A 21,498-nucleotide genomic window follows, 5' to 3' on the forward strand; every position below is an offset into this window, starting at 1 on the left:
TGCTTTGGAAGAAGTGAGAGCTGGGACAGGGCTGCTTGCCTTGGCTTGCCACCAGGGTTACTGGGGTGGGAAAAAGGTGACTTATGAGGGACACTGGACTCAGTTAAAAGTTGATGCTATCACATGTTTTCTTAAGTCTGGCTCTGTTTATTCCAGACTGTGATCTCTAGAACTTGTAAATGAACCAGCAGCTTGGAGTCCTTCAATTGTAGGTTGATGCTGGTCTTGTGTGTGGTGCCAGCATTTAGTTTCCTCTCTCAGGCCACCTTGTGTTCCCAGCCCAGAGCAATCTGTGGTGTTGAGACTTCTCAGAGGCCAATTGCAGGGATTAGTGGGAGAGCTTTGACAATCAGAGCTGTGGCTTGATGTGGCTGTTTGTGCTGAAAAACTCCTGTGGTGCTTCTGCCTTGAGTAGCAGAAGGCGAAGCACAATTTTCTCTTTCTGATGACTTTCTTGGTGGTAGCCAAGGCTTTCTGAGCCTCTCTGGTTCCCGTACAAAGAGAGAGACACCAGTCTGTCTCCTACTCTGGAGGGATTCTCTTAAGTGATTATCAGATGCAAGGTCAAGATGTAGTTACCATGAACACAGATGGGGAGGTGTCAGCAATTCATATGACTTCAAAAGTGCTACAGGATGCTGTAAACAGCTGTAGTGCTGGCTCACAGGGCAGACCCACCGCACAATCGTATTTACTATACATCTCCTGTCAGTGTTTTAGGGGTTTGTTGCAGAATGACCTTTGGGGTGCTGGGAACTTAATGGGTGTTGCGGTTTGATGAGAAAAACCTCTCGTAGTCTTGTACGTTTGAACACCTGATCCCCAACAGATGGCACTGTTTGGGAAGGCTATGAAACATCTAAGTGGTGGAGTTTGCTGGAGGAAGTCCCTGAGGTGGGCACTTCTTGTTCTCTCTCTCCGCTTCCTGTGTTCAGATGCAGTCTGCATTCTTAATTCAGGCTGACTACATGCTCTTCCTGCTGTGCCTTTCCTGCCGTGGTGGGCTGCAACTACCCTTGGACTGTAAGACATACTCTCTCCCCTCTAAGTTGTCTTTCCTTAGGGCAGTCTATCAGAGTAACAGAAAAGCAACTGATATGGCAGGGAGTGAGGAAAAATTTCACTTTGTGTTTCTTCAGCAACTAGATTATTACTACAGACACAGAGACATCACTCACACACACACACACACACACACACACACACACACAGAGAGAGAGAGAGAGAGAATAACGCTATCCCCCCACCCCCCCCAAATTGCCACATACCAGTGCATCTAACTTTAACACACACATGTGGAGAACTTGTGTCCTTTCAGGTGTAATGTGCCTGGGGAATACATCCTGCCCACAGCCAGGCTGCTAGCTCCTGGCTGTTCAGTGTCACTGGGGTTGGGTGGGTTCCAAAACTGCAATATACAATAGTGCTCATGCCTTAACATAAGGAGGATAGCTTCTCAGACAGCCTGAATTCACAAACATGAACCAAAAGCCTCATTTCCAAGCTCTCCAACACACAGCATCACACGTATTCACATGATGCCTGTTAGATGAAGACATTTAGATTCTTATCATATTAGACAATATTGAATAGGCCATGGATTAATCTCATGCTTAATTTATGCCTTTAATGTTTCTTTAGCTTCTAAATGCACTTTGTGCTCTCATGGGGGGTCTTTTTCTGAGACCAAGAAAATAGCCTGTTCTCAGTTCTCTGAAAATGAAGTCTCTCCCCTAATGAGTTGACAAATACCTTCATTAGCCTTCTCTGCCTCTAGTCGGCTCAAAATTCAGCAGCGTAATGCTTTCGAGGATGCTCTTTCTCAGCATTTGAATAGAGGCATACAGGAATGTGATTCTCATTTCCCTGCAGATGGTCTGATTACAGAGGAATGAATGTGGCCTAACAAGCAGCACCACTGACTGTCTCCAATGCTGTCCTTTCACACCAGTGCTAATGGGCACCCAAAGCACAAACCGGAGGTGATGGGAGAAGCAAGATGCTTGGGTGTCCCCAGCTGGAGCATCTGTCCCTGTCTCTGCATCTGTCATCTCCTGAAACACCTCAAGTGGAATTAAACTCTATCAGTTTTGCCATGACAGGTTACAGTTGATAGACAATGGAATAAGGAGAAACCTGCTTATTATAGGTTTTTTTCCTATCAGAAAATATCTCTTATTATACAGCAAACATTATATAAAACTATTCACATCCCAGACTTGCTGTATCTTGAAGCCACATAACCTCTGAGATTGGGGAATGTTTTTAGTCTCTCATTTAAATATTGTTTCTGTTATATTTTAACATATATTCTTTTTCTTTTCTTATGAACTTGGACAAATAGAGCTTGTTTCCCAGACAAGAGTTTTTGTTCCTGGAATTTTGTTTTGAAGTCAGCATCACATTAATGTTTCCACTTATCCTGCCTAAATTTGAAGCAGCATGTGTTCTCTCTTGAGGTCTCACATCTGAGAATAGTGGGCACTGCATTTTATCCACTTTTGCATTTTCTTATTCCAGGATTGGTGAAGTAGGTGTTAAAAACAGAAATGAGTGGTAAGGGTGACTGAGGTCACCAAAGGTGACAAATAAAAGCAGGGGGAGGGGCAAACACCAAGAAAGAATGGGGCTCTGTGCAGGGTTATGGAAGCAGGCAGGTCAGGGGTTTCAGGTCATTCTGAGCTGAATAGCAAATTTGAGGCTATGTGGGCTACAAGAGACCTTGTTTTAAAAAAGTAAAAAATAAATATATAAATAGGGGCTTGAGAGATGGATTAGCAGTTGAGAATGGGTTCTGCTCTTGCAGGGGAACTGAGTTCAGTTCCCAGCACCCATAAAAGGTGATGCACAACCACTTGTAACTTCAGGTCCAGGGTGTCTAATACCCTTTAAAAGGTTAAGTTATGGTCCTTTTTGTCATGAAGTGGTACTGAATTTTGACTCAAACTGTGGCTCCATGTCCTTGATGAACAACAATACAGAAACAAATCCTCAATAGAGTATGTAGGGACACATTACAAAGAGCACACACTGACTCAGTTGGTTTTATTTCAGGAATAAAAAGACAGTACACGTAACTGAATGACTGACTGAGTGAATGAGAACACATGGGTAGAGCCAGGGATCTTTCCATGAAATGTTCCTCTTCTGGCTGCCTCCTCAGTCTCCTCGTTTGGACAGACCTTTCATTGCACATGAGCTTTATACCCTTTGAAACGTGTCATTTGAACCTCAGGCTTCCAGGTCCCCTCAGGATATCTGAAAGCAAACATCAAAATAGCACTTAGGAGGAGATAAATAATGGTCCTTATTTCTTCTGATCACATCCTCGATACTGCCCCTCTTTGAAGACTTGACAGTAGGCTCTGTCTGACCCAGATGTCTTCTGCCTTTAGCTGGCTTCTGTGAGATCAGGTGGAATCAGTGTTCCTCAATTCTTAATATCGACTTGCGAAACTACGCATTTTCAGGTAAAATGAACTAGGGTGAATATTACCTGGCTTTGACATCTCTGTATAGAAATGCATATTAATAAATAAACTGTGGCAGGTTGCTCTAGAGAAGCATTGGATTCGCTGTCTATAAAGCACTCTGTGCGCACCATGTAAATGCTGGGTTAGTAATGAGCTGTGCCACAACTCCTCAAATACCCAGCAGAGGCGGGGAACAGGGGGTTCTGTGTTGTGGTGCATTCAATACCTACATACCAGGGTGTATATGCAGTCTGTATTCAATCACTAGATTTCATTACTACAGCGAGTGTCTGTTTTTAATGCCAGAGCTGAGTCTTATGAGGGCCATGATGTGAACAGCAGCTGTTAATGGAGAGGCAGTGTCTTTCGATGGCAGGCCACAGGGTTGCAGTGGGACTGACACAAGGTATCTTGGGCATAAAGTTAAGTCAGTTAAAGGAGTCAGTTAAGGGAGTAGGCTTCTGAATGGACTTAAGAGGGCAGGGTGCTGCCTGGATCTGAGTCTCTTCACCACGCTCCTCCTACTCTTGCTCTTCCCTAATAGTTCCTTTGTTCATGTCCTGCTTTTCTTCTAGATTTCATATGTGAGAGGAAATATGTGGGGCTTGCTTTTTGAGTCTGCTTTTCCATTTTGTGCCATTTCCCTGCATGTGGTAGGACTTTGTTCTCTTTATTCCCAAATAAAAGCCCACCCTGTATATGTACCACATTTGTCTTTATCCATGCACTAGTGATGGACAACTAAACTGGCTCCCAATTTCTTGACCATTGACAGCAATAAACGTGGGCATGGAGTACTTCTGTGGTGTATCCTGGGTTAGAATATTTGGAGGACATACACAGAAGTGGCATATAGCTGGGTCATATGATGGTTCTATTTATTTATTTATTTATTTATTTATTTATTTATTTATTTATTTATTTATTTTTGAGGAAACACTACACTGCTGTCTGTAGTGGTTGCATTTGCTTGCATGCTCACCTGAATGTTTAGGATGCCTTTTGAAAGTAATTCTTAAAGGGCAGCCCTGTTTTCCTTTAATAAGGGCTTAATAACCCTCCCCAAGGACAGAGCTGAAAGCATGATCTTAGCTCTCTTGGATTTTGACATTCAGGTAACTGGGCTAAGGATAACCATGAAGAAACATTCGGGAAATGAACACAAATCTCTCCTGATCCCCAAACCCAAAGAGCACTTAGCCATCGTCAAGAGGCCCAGTTGGCAAGCAGTGAATTCTGAACGGCCAGCTCTCTTTACCTGGATAGGTTGATGCCAGGCAAACTCTGGGTCAAATAGGCTTAGAAGAAGACGAACACAGGCTTTTGAGGAAGCTTTTCCTGGGCCATGTGCAGTGAGTGTGTCACACCAAGAGAGAAGACAAGGGTGGACTGTGAAGCCACAGGACATAGTTTACATCCAAACCAGGGTTATAGCTCAGGCAGGCTGACCACACTCCAGCTAACTGTGGTTTGGTCTGTCTGAAACACAGGAGGAGGGAGGAACATAAGTCATATTAATATTCATTGTGGCTGCTCACATACATGTTGTGGTTTAGGGGAAGAGAAATCTAGCGAGCTTTGCCTGGAGGTGTGTAATTCAGTCCTCAGAGGTCAGACTCTCTTTCTGCAACCTGGTAGTCAGCACACCCTCACTTAAGGCCAGAGACACAAGCTGCTGGAGTATAATGGTTTCCAATGTAGTTCCCATTACCCCACAGCTCAATCACTTCACCTGCCCCCATGAACCAACCTGGAAAGGCTGCATCTTATGTGATGCTCTTCCGCTGCAGATGCCTTGTTAATTTCCTGTGTGTCCAGGGTCCCTGCACATAACATGGAAGCAATTGCACCCCCAGGCAGGTGCCATGTACCTGTAAACCAGGCTGTCTCAGAGTTCCTGGTATTCCATCAGGCTGCATTGTAGGTGGGAAATAATTTGCTTCCTCTGTTGTTTTTGATTTGTGTTAATCATCCTCTACAAGTTGAGGTTATTTATCTTGATGGTGCTGGTAGAGAACTAGTTGAAAGGGAGATTATCAGAAGAAAGATGTTCCCTGCTTGGGAACTGCAGTGCCTAGAACAGGGGTCCCAGGAAATGGATTTGAGCAGCAGAATGCCCGGAGCAGGAGGAATTAATTAAAACACATTGCTAGACAGGAACTGAGAGGTGTTTGTAAACAAGGTCTTCTCTCTCTCCCTCTCTCTCTGTCTCTAAATAATTATTATCAGGGAGCAAAGCAGAAAGACCACCTGAAGAATTTACTTTAAGCTACTCTCTAGATAGGCCTGGAGTAAGCAGTTTGTTCTTGTCTCCACCATGAGGAAAAGGACATTTGATTAAAATATCATGGGTGAATTTGGGTATATTTTTAAGGTAACCAGTGGCTTTAAAGATGGGCTGGCAGAAGCCACTTCATGCAACAGAGAGGAGAGAGCACTCCACAGACCCAGCACCTTCTGCTTGCATGCTTTATTTATGACACAAATGGCTACCTGCAAGCAAAGATGTGGTTACCATATTGCTTTACATGCTGGAACAGCTTGCCAGCCCCTTAAAACTTTTTAAAATTTACTTTATAAAACGTTTTATTATTGTTTTCCTTTGAAAAGGTAATGAGCCTGTCAGTGTTCTCTCTCTCTCTCTCTCTCTCTCTCTCTCTCTCTCTCTCTCTCTCTCTTCCTCTCCTTCTCTCCCCTCTCTCCTTCTCTTCCCTCTTCCCCCTCTCAAAACTCATACTCAGATCCCTGTATCTGATGTGAGAAGGACCCAGTACTTTTTAATTCATTGTGCAAGGTTTAGTAAAGACATTTTAATTCAAGTACATCATGTACTTTGACCACATTCTTCTACCATTACCTTTCCTGTCCCTTCTCCTTAGTGCTTGCCCTTCCTTCCTCTTTCTCTCCCTCTTTCTCTCTTCCTTCCTCTTTCCTTCTGCCTTTCTTCTACATTCTAAATAGTTTCCCCTCTACTTGAGACGTGTGTGTGTGTGTGTGTGTGTGTGTATGTGTGTGTGTGTGGTGTATATCCCACATGTATATAAATCTGAATTCTGCCTGAGAGTGTTCAGGAGAACATGTTTGCCTTTTTACGTGCATTAGTCATTTTTCTCATTGCTGTGACTAATTACCTTAACAGAAACAACTTAAGGCAGAGTTTTGGCTTCAGTGCATCAGTTACAATGGCAGGGAGGAGTGCACAGTGGTGGGGTTCTCACCTCGGCCCACCCATCTCCCTCACAGGTTTCTCCACTCTCAAAGTCATGCTGGAAGCTCGGGACGAAGTGTTCAGACATAGGATCCACTGGGCAACATTTCAGATTTAACCTGTAACTTTGAGCCTGGCTCATTGTATTTAATGTAATGCTTTCGGGGCCTCTTATTATTTCAGCAGATATTATAATTATTCTTTTTTTATGGCTGAGTAAAACCTCACAAGTGTGCATTTATCATATTTTCATCATTCCTCTGTTGTAGGGCTTGTAGGCTGATTCCATATCTTGGCGGCACTGAATAGTGACACATAGTCTAGTGTATGTCTGTGGTATTCTGACTGTGGTATGTCTACATCAACCTGATGGTCTGGAATCACCTGGGGATGCCTTTGGCTGATCATCTTCATTTTATTAACTGATGTGGGAACATCTATATTCATTGGGGTAGGATGATTTCCCCAAGTGGTAGATCTTGGATTTTTCTTTTCCTTTTTTCTTCTTTCTCTCTCTCTCTCTTTTTGTTTCTAGACAGGGTTTCTCTGAGTAGCTTTGGAGCCTGTCCTGGAACTCATGTGTAGCTCAGGCTGGCCCTGTGCTCACAGAGATCCTCCTGCCTCTACCTCCCGAGTGCTGGGAATAAATGATGAAAGTGACTGGTCACTAGTCTGCCTTCCTTGCCTTCTGTTTCTTGATAGTGGATTTGATGTAACCACTGCTTCAGGCTGTTGCTGCCTCGACTTCCCTGACATAATGGACATACCTTGAGCTGTGAACGGAAATAAACCCCTTCCTCCTGTAAGTTGCCTTTGCTGAGTCTTTTATCATGGCAACAGGAAGGAGACTAAGACCTTGAATTTGTACCTAGGAGTGGTATGGCTGGCTCATGTGGTAGTTCTATTTTTATTTTATTTCTTTAAAGATCATCTATACTCATCCCTATAGTTATAATAGATACTCATTGTTGACTGAGCCAGTGAGAAAACTAAGTTATAGAAAGCAAGTTACTTACATATGTTAGTATTCAGGCATCTGTACTGGGCTGCCCTTGGGGTTCTGATAGGATATGCCCTCAGGTGCAGCCACTAAGGGCACCATCTGTGCACATTCACTATATTCCCTGTTTAAAGGGCCCTGTCTGCCCACCCCCCCTGTCTGCCTGTCTGTTTCTCTCTCCCCCTCTCTCTGCTTTTCTGCCCATTTCTCTGTCATGCCCTCTCTCTCCTCTCTTTTCTCTTCTGATCCTGTCCCCAGAGACCAGTCTACCTTCTCCACTTCCCCTTTTTCCTACTCCCTTTCCCTTAATTAAAGAAACCACCCTCAATGTGAGCTCTGTCGCATGGCATCTTTCTCTCTCGTGCCACTTTTAAAATTACAGCATAAATTACGGTAGAGCAATAAACTCCAGGCATAGGAGTTTGACTGTAGACTTTGACCAATTGAGAATTGAATTCTCTGGCTGGACCCCAGGTCTGAGTTGCTTGGCTTCCAGCTCCATTTTTTCCTTTTATAAAATAATAGGGATGGTAATTTTGCTTTTCTATTGACTGACCAACCATATAACATTCTGAGTGTGCTCACACATTCCACATCTCTGTGAGTTATTCCTCCTAAGGCTGTGTGTTTAAACCAAGCAAGAGATTGACTAGATCTAGTCAGGACCTTGAGCAAAACCGGGAAGTCGATAACCAGGGTGTAAAGTTCATGGAAGTAGTGCTTCCCTCTGCTACAGCCCTTAGCATTTGTGTCTGAAAGCAGTTTGCTTTCTTGAAGGGAAACTCCATCATTGTTTCTGCTGTGATATAATGATTGTGATATAATGAATTGCTGGCCTTTTTTGATACCAAAAGTTATCATATATTTAAAGGACAAGTGCTTTTCCAATTACTCTATATTATAAATTCCCTTTAGAGAAATGATTCAGTATTTTGCAGGGGGAGGTGAATAAGCCATCTCTGGAAAGACTTGTTTCTTAGACTCCATGACTATTCCTGCTTCAGTTAGTTCTTAGGAAAACTCTGATCCTCTCTGGGCTGCTTGCTGTGGTAAATAAGAGAATTGAACTCCAGGCCTCATAGTTTGGTGGTAAGAGGGTAGCATGCTCACAGGAAGTGGACCCCAGCATCCCGGAGTCTTTCACTGCTTTAAAGACATTTGTGTCATCTCCCTCTGTATAGGTCACTTAGCCTGCCAGTGTTGAGAGCAAGTAACTGTCTCTCACTGTGAACTCTGGAAGGACCCTCTCTCAGCAGGGAGCAGCCTGAAGAGCAGAATCATATTAAAAGGAACTTGTCTGCAGCAGCAGGGTTACCACATCCTAAGATGGATACCTGTGTTTAATAATAACATGAAGTCACAACAAATCAGCTAAAGTTTGAGCAGAACGTCTCTGAGTATTATTTCATGTATTTGCTTTAATTTCCCCCAATTTTTATTTCTCTTTTCCTATTTTTGAGAATATAATTACACTTCTCCTCATCTTTACTCCCTGCAAACCCTCCCACATATACCTTCTTGCTTTCTTTCAAATTCATGGCCTCTTTTCCATTAATATTTATTACCTGCATGTATACACACATGCATACACCTAAATATAACCTGATCAGTCTGTATACATGCTTCCAGGGCTGATCATTTGGTATTGGATAACTATTGGACTTCTATAATCTCTCTCTCTCTTTTTTTTAGATTTTTATATTAATAATGGTGGACATGAATCATTTGGTTGGTAAAGAATTGCTTTATTATATCAGGAAAATGAGACACAAAATATGTGTTTGTTTATTTATTATTAGGTTTGAGGTAGAGTTTTGTGTAGCTTTGTCTGGCATTGAACTTGCTATACAGTCTAGAATGGCCTCAGGTGATTCTCCTGCCTCTGTTTCTGAAGGCATGGAATTAACACTATAGTTCAGATATACTTCTGGGCATGTATTGCTTCTTTTCACAATTCACTGTGGTGAGGGACATGATTGCTTACTCCAGTTTCATTGTGATGAAACTCTCATGCTCTGAATACTGAGACCCAGGGAAACTAAGGGGCTGGGATTCTGGGAGGAACCCTGCCATTTTGTCTTCCCTTGGGTGGCAACTGACTTTTGAGTGATGGGGCCCTGGGGAGCTCCATTGGGGACGATGCCATTCATCCTGGGCGCCTTCAGCACAGAGGGAGACTTTGGGGAACAGGGTGGGTGGTGGCGGGGGAGTGGCAGCACTAAATCCCCGTGCTTGGGATACCCATATGAGTCTACCTGGCCTGGTGTCCAGCTCACAGTGTCTGTACCATGGAGACTCCCTGGACTGATGGCCATAGCTGGATGTTGTCAGGGGCAGGGCTCTAGCATGGCTGGGATGAGCCATGATATGGCTGTCTGGAACTTATATCCCTCATCTGTAAAAACCAAGATTTAGTATTCAATCCATAGTCTTCAGTCCACCCAGGGAGTTCTGAGAGCTGGAGACCTTTCTTTATGGAAGAGGTGGTGATGGCAAGCCTGGCCTTTTATGACAAGTTTAAACATGAGTAGCTCTAGATTGGATTCGTATGGCATTGGTGTCTCCAACTGAAGTTTCCATTTTAAGAAGACTTTACATCTGCAAAGTGGGGACAGCAACAGATGTGTTCCAGGACAAAGCAGGGTCTGTGTTTTCTCATCTATGGGAAGACAGAGAAGCACACCTTCCTGTCCTGGGTTATGCCATTTTCACAGAAGAGAAACATTGGGCTGCCTTGGTCTAGCATGTCTTACAAACACTCATGTTCCAACAAGACTCAAGAAGAATGGCTGGAAAACAGGTTTAGACATTGCCTTAGTTTACAGCTTGATATTTCTCATAAGAGACATTAATGTTTCCTGGTTTGTGAAGTGCAGAAAAAAAATATACTAGAATAACACCCACGATCACAGGGGCATGGCAACAAATCACCTATATCTGATGGGAGCCATTTCCTCTCCCTGTCACACTGTCACTAAGGCATTAAAAATAAGCATTTTAATAAAGAAAACAACATTAAATTCCAGCAGGCTAGACCATTACTTCTAATGAAAATCCTTAGAATGAAGAACAAAAACTTAATTGGTTAAAAAAAGATTAATAGTTAATTATTTGCTTAAGAACAAAGATAATTAAAATAAAATAAACACCTGTGGTTGTGCATGAAGGCACAGATCTAGGGAAAGGAGTCTGTCTTTTCAGAACCAGAACCAAGACACTGAGGCCTGTCTCTGCCCTTAGGTCAGATGATGGACAGTATGGATTGTAGGCAGCCTTTTCACTCCAGTTCTGAGTTACCTTGACTACAGAGCCATGGCCAGCCAGACTCTCTGCTGAGGCCTACTGCCTTCTGGAATTACATGTTGATGACTTTTGATAGGTGGCTCTCATTTCTTGCTGAGATTTTTAATCAGAAATGAATATGCATCAAGGAACTCTGTGTGCACAGCAAGTCCCACTTCGTCAGACTGCATGAGCAGATGTGTGTGTATTTCTTTTTTCATTTTTTTTTAATCAATGGCCTCTTCACTGAGGATCAGTGAAAACCCCACTACTTGGAAGGCTAAGGCAAGAGGATAGAGAGTTTAAGGTCAGCCTGGACTATAGAGCAAGACCTTGTGAGATAGACAGATAGATGGTAGATAAGATAGATGATAGATCAGGTAGATGTCAGATGGATGGAGAGATAAATAGAGATGGATGGATGAATGTTGGCAGGCAGGTAGCAGTTGTAGTTCAGTAGTATAGTATTTGCTTACTATGTGCAAGGTTCTAAGTCTAGTTCTCAACTTGATCACATTGTATGACCTTTCTATGTGTGTGGTTGAATACAATTTTTCAATCTTTCCTTAAGGATTTTTGTGCCTATAGTCATCAAAGAAATTCATTTACAGATTTCTTTTTCCTTGTGTTCTTATCTGAACTTTATATCTGGGAAACATTGGCTTTATCAGACATGTTTGGGAGTGTTCTTTCAATGTCTATGTTATAGATAGCTTGAGGAGCATTGGTGCTAGTCCAACTCTAAGAATCAAGCAGTATTCCATATGGTTCTGGGCTTTGTGTTATTGGGAAACCTTTTTTTTACTACTTCAATATTTTCTGCTTGGCATAAATAGATGAAGGTTTTTTATATCTGTTGATTGTATTTTAATGATTTTATATGTAAAATAGATGCATTTATTTTAGATTTTATAATTTGTTAACATATATAGGATTTCATATATTATTTCATATAGTAGTCCCTAGCTGTCTTTGGATTTCAGCAGTATGTATTACAATAATTTCTTTTTCACCTCTAATTTTATAAATTTTATTTTCCTTTTCTTTTAATAGCCCACAGTTCATCAGTCATAATTTTCTTTTCAAAGAACTCTTTGTTTTGCATTCATTGTTTGTATTGTTCTTTTGGGTTCAATTTAATCAAAATAAACTCAATATTTATTATCTTTCCACTCTATTATTTTTGAAATTATCTTGTTCTTTAAAGACCTTGATATGTATCTGAAAGCTGTCATTTTTTTAATGTAACCCCCACATTCTAAACTGTTGTCTTATAATGGCTTTTGCTGTGTCCCACATGCTCTTGTGATATTTTCCTTTCCCTTAGATTCTAGGACTTCTACAAACTTCCTCTGGCTTCCTCAGTTATCTATTGTTCATTTGAAAATGTGTTCTTCATTATGGCTCACTTGGTAAAGTGCCTGCTGTGTAAGTAACAAGACATGAGTTTAGACCACAGAGCACATGTTTTGTAATCTCAGCCTTTGGGTCAGAGGGAAATGTGGGAAATGGTGGCCCCTGAAGTTTATTGGCCAGTCAGACTAACTCAGTTAATGAGTTTTAGGTTCACCGTGAGACCCTGTCTCAAATAAAGAAAGGTGGAGAATGAGTGAGGAAAAATACATGGCATCAACTTCAGGCTTCTACAATTATGTGCACATATGTATGGGATGTATGTGTGCACTTGGACACACATGCTTCCTACCACACCATTAATACTCAGTACCATGTGTACATACTAAAAGACATATATTGTTCTGACTCCATATGTTCTATGGTATATCTTATTGCTGACTTCTATTTTTATTTTGTTATGATTTGATAAGGTGCTAGAAATCACTTCAACCTTTTCTGATTGTTGGTATTTACTTTCTGACCTAAAATGAGATCTATTTTAGAGAAAATTTGATGGGCTACTGATAAGAATGTATATTTCATGGTTGCTGGGAGAAGTTTCTATAAGTGTCTCTTACATTCATTTCAATGTTGGAATTTATGAATATTCCTTTTGAACCTTCTCTATTGATGTTAGCAGTTTATTGAAACTATCCATTAGTTTCCTGCACAATGCAAGGATACTCCACACGCATGGGCTGAGCTGAATCCTTTTCCCCAGCTCTATTCCCATGCTGATAAGCAAAATCATATCAATATTGAAGGTCAGATACTCTGTTTTTATTCTTTAAGACATACTGGGCAAAGGCAAGGAATGTAATGAAGGGGAGAAAGGATTGTAGAGATTTAAAAGTTTATTTTTTTTTTAAGAGAAAAGAGTTTGAATACATCAGCTCCACACATTGTATAGTCTGTCAATTTTATCACAGTTACATGTACTGTGAATATTTATTTTTTATTATTTACTTATTTTTCTTATTTTACATATCAATCCCAGTTCCCTCTCTCTTCCTCCTTCCCATCCCCCCCACCTTCCCCATCACCTCCCCACTCCACAGGGAGGGTGATGCCTTCCAGGAGGTATCAACAAAATCTGTCAAGTCATTTGGAATAGGGACTAGGTCCTCCCTCCTGCCTCTAGGCTAAGAGAGTATCCCTCCATGAGGAATGTGCTCCCAAAGTTCTTTTGTGCACCAGGAATACATCCTGGTTCCACTGTCAGAAGTCTCTTAGACTGCCCAGGCCTTCTAACTGAGACCCATGTTCAGGGGGTTTGAGTCAGTCCAATGCTGGTTTCCCAGCTATCAGTCTGGGGGCCCATTAGCTCCTCCTTGTTCAGGTCAGCTGTCTCTGGGTTTCTGTAGCCTGGTCTTGTCCACATTTTTCTTATCACTCCTCACTCTCTGCATTTGAATTCCAGTCCGGCTCAGTGTTTAGCTGTGGATGTCTGCTTCTGTTTCCATCAGCTACTAGATGAGGGCTCTATGATGGTAGATAAGTTAGTCATCAACTCATTATCAGGGAAGGGCATTTAAGGTAGCCTTTCCACTGTTGCTCAGATTGTTAGTTGGGGTCATCCTTGTAGGTTTCTGGACATTTCTCTAGAGTCAGTTTTCTCTTCAAACCTATAATGGCTCCCTTTTTAATGGCATCTCTCTCTCTCTCTCTCTCATTTTCTTTCATCTATTCCTCCCATGACTCAATCTTCCTAGTCACATATGCTTTCCTCTCCTCCTCTTTCTCCTAGCTCCTTCTCACTGCCCCACCCCCAATATGCTCAGGAGATCTTGTTCCTTTTCCCTTCTGTGAGGGACATTGTATGAATCTCTTAGGTTCCTCCTTGTATCCTATTTTCTCTGGTGGTGTGAATTATAAGCTGGTGATCCTTTTGCTCTATGTCTAAAATCCATATATGAGTTAGTACATACCATGTTCCTTTTTTTTTTTTTTTTTTTTTTTTTTTGTAACTGGGTTACCTCATTCACATTCAGGATGGTTTCTTCAAGTTCCATCCATTTGCCTGCGAATTTCAAGATTCCATTTTTTTCCTGAATAGTATTCCATTGTGTAAATGTGACACATCTTTAACCATTCTTCAGTTGAGGGGCATCTAGGTTGCTCCCAGGTTCTTGCTATTACAAATAATGCTGCTATGAACATAGTTGAACAGATGTCCTTGTTGCATGGATGTGGATCATTTGGGTATATGCCTAAGAGCAGAATTGCCGGGTAGACTTATTTCCATTTTCCTGAGGAACCACCATATTGATCTCCAAAATGGCTGTACAAGTTTGCACTCCCACCAGCAGTGGAGGAGTGTTCCCCTTTCTCCACATCCTCTCCACCATAAGTAGTCATTGGTGTTTCAAATTTTGGCCATTCTGGCAGGAGTAAGATGGTATCTCAGAGTTGTTTTGATTTGCATTTCCCTGACATCCCTGACAGCTAAGGATGTTGAGCACTTTCTTAAGTGTCTTTCAGCCTTTTTGATTTCCTCTGTTGAGAGTTCTCTATTCAGTTCTGTACCCCATTTTTTAATAGGGTTATTTGGTGTTTTGTTGACTAGTTTCTTGAGTTCTTTGTATATTTTGGAGATCAGCCCTCTGTCCGATGTAGGATTGGTGAAGATCTTTTCCCAATCTCTGGGCTGCCATTTGGTCTTGTCTACTCTGAATATTTAATTAGAATCTATTAACATGTTCTCTTCAGAGCATCAAACCTTCAAGACCACAAAAGGCATGTGAGGCTGGGATCTAAAATTCACAGAGCTTGAGACCTATCCAGAAGAATAGATTCCCCTCTTCCTGCTGTTTATGAAGGCTATGAGTGAGTGGTTGTGTGGGAATATGTATGCCATGGGACTGGCCTCACTTCATGCTAAGCAAGCATCCTACAGGAGCCCATAGGCAGACATGTACTTGGGACCTGGAGGACTGGTTCCTGATATCCTTGATGTACATGTTATTCTCTGCAATTCTGGATCTCTTGTGTCAAGAAAGAAGACAAGCATTGGTGCTTATTGCTGTCTGCCTGTCTTGCACTTTACATCTTGGAGGAGTAGAGAGTAGTACTCAGTGTTTCATGATCCCAATGTTCTTTGGGTCTTCTTGTTCACACAACAGAATCCAGATTCACCCAACTCTACTTATTCATCTTAAAGCAACCTCTAAAGCCTTCTGTTTTCAGGGTGAGGAGCCAGATGCAGTAGAGCCAGAACCTCACATATCTGCCTGACCTTCTAACCAGGAGCCAGATAGAAATGATCCCAAGCATAATCACCTGGTGTGTTCTTCATCAGGCTGTTATAATGAAATCACAGTATATACTGGCCATCAAGATGTGGTTCAATTAAACAAGACTAAGTATTAATTGCTTTCTGGTTCTATTTGAACTTTTATAAAACTGTCTGGAGGCAGGTGCTTCAAGGGGGATGCTAGGGTAATCCCCATGTCCCTGGCTGCTGGAGTGCTATGGGTAGGTGTCTTTTACAGCGGAGATATCCAGTGTTATTTTCCAATTTCTGAGATGATGGTCCCATCTTCCTTAATTGTGTGGGTAATTGAAACACCCTAGTTCTCTTGAGTTGAGTGTGCATGTGTCCAGTTGTACATTTGTACATGTGTAGGAGAGAGGCTTGTTGAAGGGATGAGGTGATGACACTAATACCTTATGCCTAAACCTAAAAAAAAAAAAACAATTACTCAAGTGGAGAATAGTGTATTTATTAATAATAAAAGGGAAGCATGTTTTGAAATATGGCTCATTTAAATAAAAACGCATGCCTCTTTTTTTATACCTGTGTGCAACTTCATAAAAATGGGACTTGGAAATGAGAATGCATCCAGGAAATTATGTAAACAGTTCATGTAGATGACTGGTTTTTTTTTTTTTTCATGCCTTATTTATAAAGTGTCCTCCCCCTTGCAGAGCAAGGGGAATTCAGGGGAAAAATTAATTATGTAAATAATGGGGCAAGTGGAAGTCACAGAACAAACCAATGGGACCCGGCTAAGTGCCACAATTGCAACTCAGTCTGTGGATAGTCTAATGCTAATGTGATGACATCTTGTTGAACTGTCTCAGGGCACTAGGATTCTTGAGAAATACAACCATATTTAGCATCATGTGAGAAATAGAAAAAAATGGTAGACAAACAGAATCAGTATCTATTTTAAATTAAGTTCCAAAACACACCACCAGCATTATTTCCTCAAGGATTTCAGCTGCATGCCAGCCTCTCAGCAGAAATTTGTTTCATAAAACTGACATTCATATGACATGCACATCTCGATTAATACCTACAATTCAGAGCAAAAATAAAAGTTCCACACAAGGCAGCTACATTTCCTCCTTACAGGTGCTATTATGCAGGTCAGTGCAAAATGGGGTATTGTCTTTGTGCGGAGTGTTACTTCACAGCAAAGCTGACATTGTTTTAAACAATTGTCCAAATAAAACAAAGTTTAAGATTAAAAAGAAAGAAAAAAGAAAGGTAAATCTCGTCATGCAAGCTGCAGTGTGACACAGTGAATCACGCAATAAACCCCTTTATCCATACATCCTTACATGCAGGTGTCCATTGCTAAGAGTCATTGCTTTGGTTCCAGGCTGCAGGCCTCCACTACACCATCGATACTGGGCCCTCAATGGGACTCAGAGAAACAGAATGATGTTTTCTTTTTAAGTTAGCTTTGCTGCTGACAAGTCCAGAAATATAGTTTGTGCAGAAATTCAAAGTTAAAATTACTGGTTCCACTGGTTGTAACTGTAAATATTGAAAGCCAGTCATTGTAAGTCACAGGCTATAAAAAGGATTCTCAAATATGGCTTGTATTTTTCAGTTGGTAACGAGAGCCTAGATCTACAGTGGTTTCTCTGTGTGACCTGGACAGTTCCACAATCACATCCACGCAATCAGTCACTTGGTTAATAGAACTATCTGTAATTTGACTCCAGAAGCCCATCATATCCCAACATGCATTGTAAAGCTTTCCTGGTTCCTGGTGCAGATTTGGAGACACAGAGTTACCTTTTCTGGCAGTGAAAGGAAGATGTTACATGAGACACCTGGGAGATGATCTAGAGGCCACAAGCCTAATGTAGGACAGATGGTGGGAAGTAGGTTCAGTGTCACCGTCTGAGACTGCTGGTGGCTTCGATCATATTCCAAGTTGTCTCCATTCCTGTATCTAGGATATGCAGCAATGGACAGATCTTGGGGAGTGATCATTGAAAAATGTCAGCTTCATCAGCTGCTCTGTATGTATGGGTCTTTCCTACAGGGAGATCGTGGCCCTGGGCACTATGATCACTGTTCTAGAAGGAATTGTTCCAGCTCAGTAGGCAGGGACAAACATAAACAGTTGGCTTTCCACTGGCAGGAACAGCGATACATGGCTTCCATTTGCCTCGGACATATTTGAGTCTGTCAAGCTCAGACTGGAATTTAATGCACTGGTTATCTGGCTGACTGCGTATCAGAGGAAGTGTAAGACCCGCGGAGGGCGTGGACCCTCACGCCCCGACTCAGGAAAGGCAGCCCCCCAAATCACTCACAAGAAGCGGTCTTCATGCAAAAGCATGAGGTCTTTTATATTCCAGTGCACTGGGGTCCGCAGCCATACTCCAAGTGGGGTACAGGACTGGGAACCCTGGGTACAGGGTTCAGACAGCTTTTATAGGGTTACAACAAAGCCCGCACATTACAAACCAATCATCTCAATAGCTTCCAGTGTGGACCAATCAATTCGAACTATCCAAGCCCGCGCTTTGCCTAGGAAGTCAGCATTCACTGGGGCTCCTGGGTAGAGTGACAAGCCCACGCTTAGCCCAGGAAGTCTGCTTTCGATAGGGCTCCTGGGTAGTGTGGCATGGCTCATTTCCTGTTCTCATTCACTCACAGGTGCTGTCAGTAACCCACCCTGTCATAAAACAGTCAAGAATGACCTTTTGCCTACTCACTGCTAGGGGGCAGAGCCTAGGGAAAATTGGGCTAAATTTTTCCATCCTTACAGAAGCCTTTTGGTTCTCTCTGGAGTCTTCATGCTGGTGGAGCTTTCATGGCTCACATTCTAGGGATCACAGCGGATGCAAGGCATGCTTCATAGGAACTGAGTGGTCACCAAGTTCAGCAAGACTTCTGAGGTTCTAGAAGGCTGGAGAGCACTGCATATAGTCATAGATGCCTGCAGCTTGCTGCACACTGCGCTCAGTGATTAGAAATAAACACAGCACCCACAACACCAACTAATGCATTGTTTAGGAACAAAGTATTCAATGAGTGCACACTTAGTCAATTACTACTAATGTTAGTAAAGAAAGAGGGAGAAGACAGAGAGAACAGAGGATAGAGACACCATCCACCTTTGCCAAGCCTGTGTTTTTTCTGGTAAGAAGTGTTCAAGTTGAGACAGGTGGACATGCTTTGGGGCTATCATTACTCTTTTACCATAGAGATCATGCCTTTCACTCTGGACTGGGAACTCACACTAGGACTCTGTTTATGAAGGCTATTGTTTGTTGAGCATCTTTGCTTCCTAAAGAATTGCTCAATAACCTTTTGTAAGGATGGAAAAATTTAGCCTAATTTTCCCTAGACTCTGCCCCCTAGCAGTGAGTAGGCAAAAGGTCATTCTAGACTGGGTGGGTTATTGACAGCACCTGTGAGTGAATGAGAACAGGAAATGAGCCGTGCCACACTACCCAGAAGCCCTAGCGAAAGCAGACTTCCTGGGCAAAGCACGGGCTTGGATATTTCAAATTGATTAGTCCACACTGGATGCTATGAGATAATTGGTTTGTGATGTGTGGGCTTAGTTGTAACCCTATAAAAGCTGTCTGAACCCTGTACCCAGGGTTCCCAGTCCTCTACCCTGGCTGCGGACCCCAGTGTACTGGAATATAAAAGACCTCATGCTTTTGCATCAAGACCACTTCTCGTGAGTGATTTGGTGGGGGGGGGGTGCCTTTCCTGAGTTGGGGCATGAGGGTTTGAGCCCTCCACGGGTCTTTCACTTTATTTATTATTGTTGAGTTTAGCACCTATGTTACCTGTGATGGCTTTCATCTCAAAGCTACCCAAAGTGTTCTTAATTTAAATAGTTATCTTAACTGAAAAGGTGTATGCATTTTAGTCAACAGTTCAAATTTTTACAACACAAGTGACATGTGTAAAGGAGGTGATATATGTGTGTTGGGTGTGTGTGTGTGTGTGTGTGTGTGTGTGTGTGTGTGTGTGAAAGTGTGGTGTATATGTGTGTCTAAGTGTGGTATATGGTGGATGATCTGGTCCATATAGGTGCATGGAGGCCAGAAATCAAAGCTGAGTATCATCCTAAATTGTTCTCTGCCTCATTAAAATCTTATGTGTGTCTTGAGAATTTGCTACAATGTGCTTTCATCATATCCACCCAGCGTCAACCTCTCCCAGGTCCACCGGTTCTCTCCTACCTGCCAAACTTGTGCCTGCTCTTTACTTTTCACCAGTAAGTCCAAATTGTGTTACCTATATATTCTTGGATGTGTGGCCTTCTCCCTGAGGATGGTCAACTTACATGTGGTTCCACTTCTTAAGAAAATTGATCTCTTGCTGGGGGGGCATGGGAGGATGGGGAGGGAGGGAACTGGGATTGATAGGTTAAATAAGATTGTTTCTAATTTAAATTACACACACACACACAGGCACGCACACATGCATGCATACATACATATATGATCTCTTCCCTCCAGAAGTTCCTGTTGCTAATAGGTCTTTGGCTGGGGGTAGGATTTCTTGTCTGCCAGGGTTTAGTCTGGCTTGAGCTTGCATGGAACTAGTGCATACTGTCACAATCACTGTGAGTTCAGATGTGCAGCAGCCCTGTTGTGTCCAGAGGATGCTGTTTCCTCATAGTCATCCACTATTTCTGGCTCTCAAGTCTTTCTACAATGATCTGTGAGCCTTGGGAGGAGGACATGAGGTATAGCTGTCCTATTTGGTGTTGAGGATTTCAGAGTCTATTATTCTATATACCTTGACCAGTCATGGGTCTCTATGCTAGTCACTACCTACTGCAAACGTAAGTCATTACTACCAAATCTATTTTAGCAGAATCTTAGCAGATTCCCCCCTAGGGCCTGTGGTTCATGGCCTAACAATGATACCAGCTATGGGTTTCTTCTTGTTGAGTGGGACTTAAGAAAGTGGCGGTTTTTGCCCATGGTGTTTTACCACTGATGCACTGGTGGGCGTGCCTTGCTAAGCTTCTAGTCAACATCTGGAGAGTACTTTTCCTAAAGCTAGAGGCTACATCTCACCATAGCCAGAGATCTGTCACAGGGCTCATTCAGACCTTTCAACAAGCCCTCAACAAACCCACCGGGTACCTTGGTCTCCTTGTTCAGCTAATAGAAGTAACCCTGCTTGCCCCCCAATACTGTAAAGAGGCATGAGAAGAACTCTCCTTAGGATGTCTGATAGGCTCCAGCTGCTCTGTGGACGTCAGGACCTAGGAATGCCTTGTATGCAATGAAGAAGGTATCAGTAGCAACTTCTAGATCCATGCCATTGCAGATTGATGGCACATGTTTGTCACTGTGAGCAAAATGCCACCAGCCTGGATGAGAGATAGATAGATAGATAGATAGAGAAAGAGAGAGAGAGAGAGAGAGAGAGAGAGAGAGAGAGAGAGAGAGAGAGAGAGAGGAGATTGCCAAATCTTTTGGTCAGACATTAGGTGAGTCTGTGCTAATTTAGACAGATTTTTCTCCCACTTGATTCTGCCAAGAATAGGTAGGTGCAGCTCAGGGTTAGCTCTTGTCTTCAAGGAGTTAGCTTGAAATTCTTCACTCAGGTAGAGGGAGACAAGTGTGTGGAAGGAAGACCAGGGATGGTAATGGCATCCTCCAGGATTCTCTGGGAGCAATTTCTCCCTGAGTCTCAACACAACAGAGGCCCAAGGGAGTCCACAGCTGCCAAGGATTTTCATTAATCCGAGATCCTTGGGCTGCCATCTTTGACTAAATTGTTTGGGTGATTGTATAATTAGTGCATTTGTCTTCCCTAATAACTGAGGCTAGTTTAATTAAACATTATATGGGGGAAATGCAAAATAAATGAGTGACTGTAGCTTGCAATTATGGTTGGGAAAATTGCCCTCACC

This window comes from Phodopus roborovskii, unplaced genomic scaffold, assembly GCF_943737965.1.
Source record: "Phodopus roborovskii unplaced genomic scaffold, PHOROB, whole genome shotgun sequence".
Taxonomy (NCBI): Eukaryota; Metazoa; Chordata; class Mammalia; order Rodentia; family Cricetidae; genus Phodopus; species Phodopus roborovskii.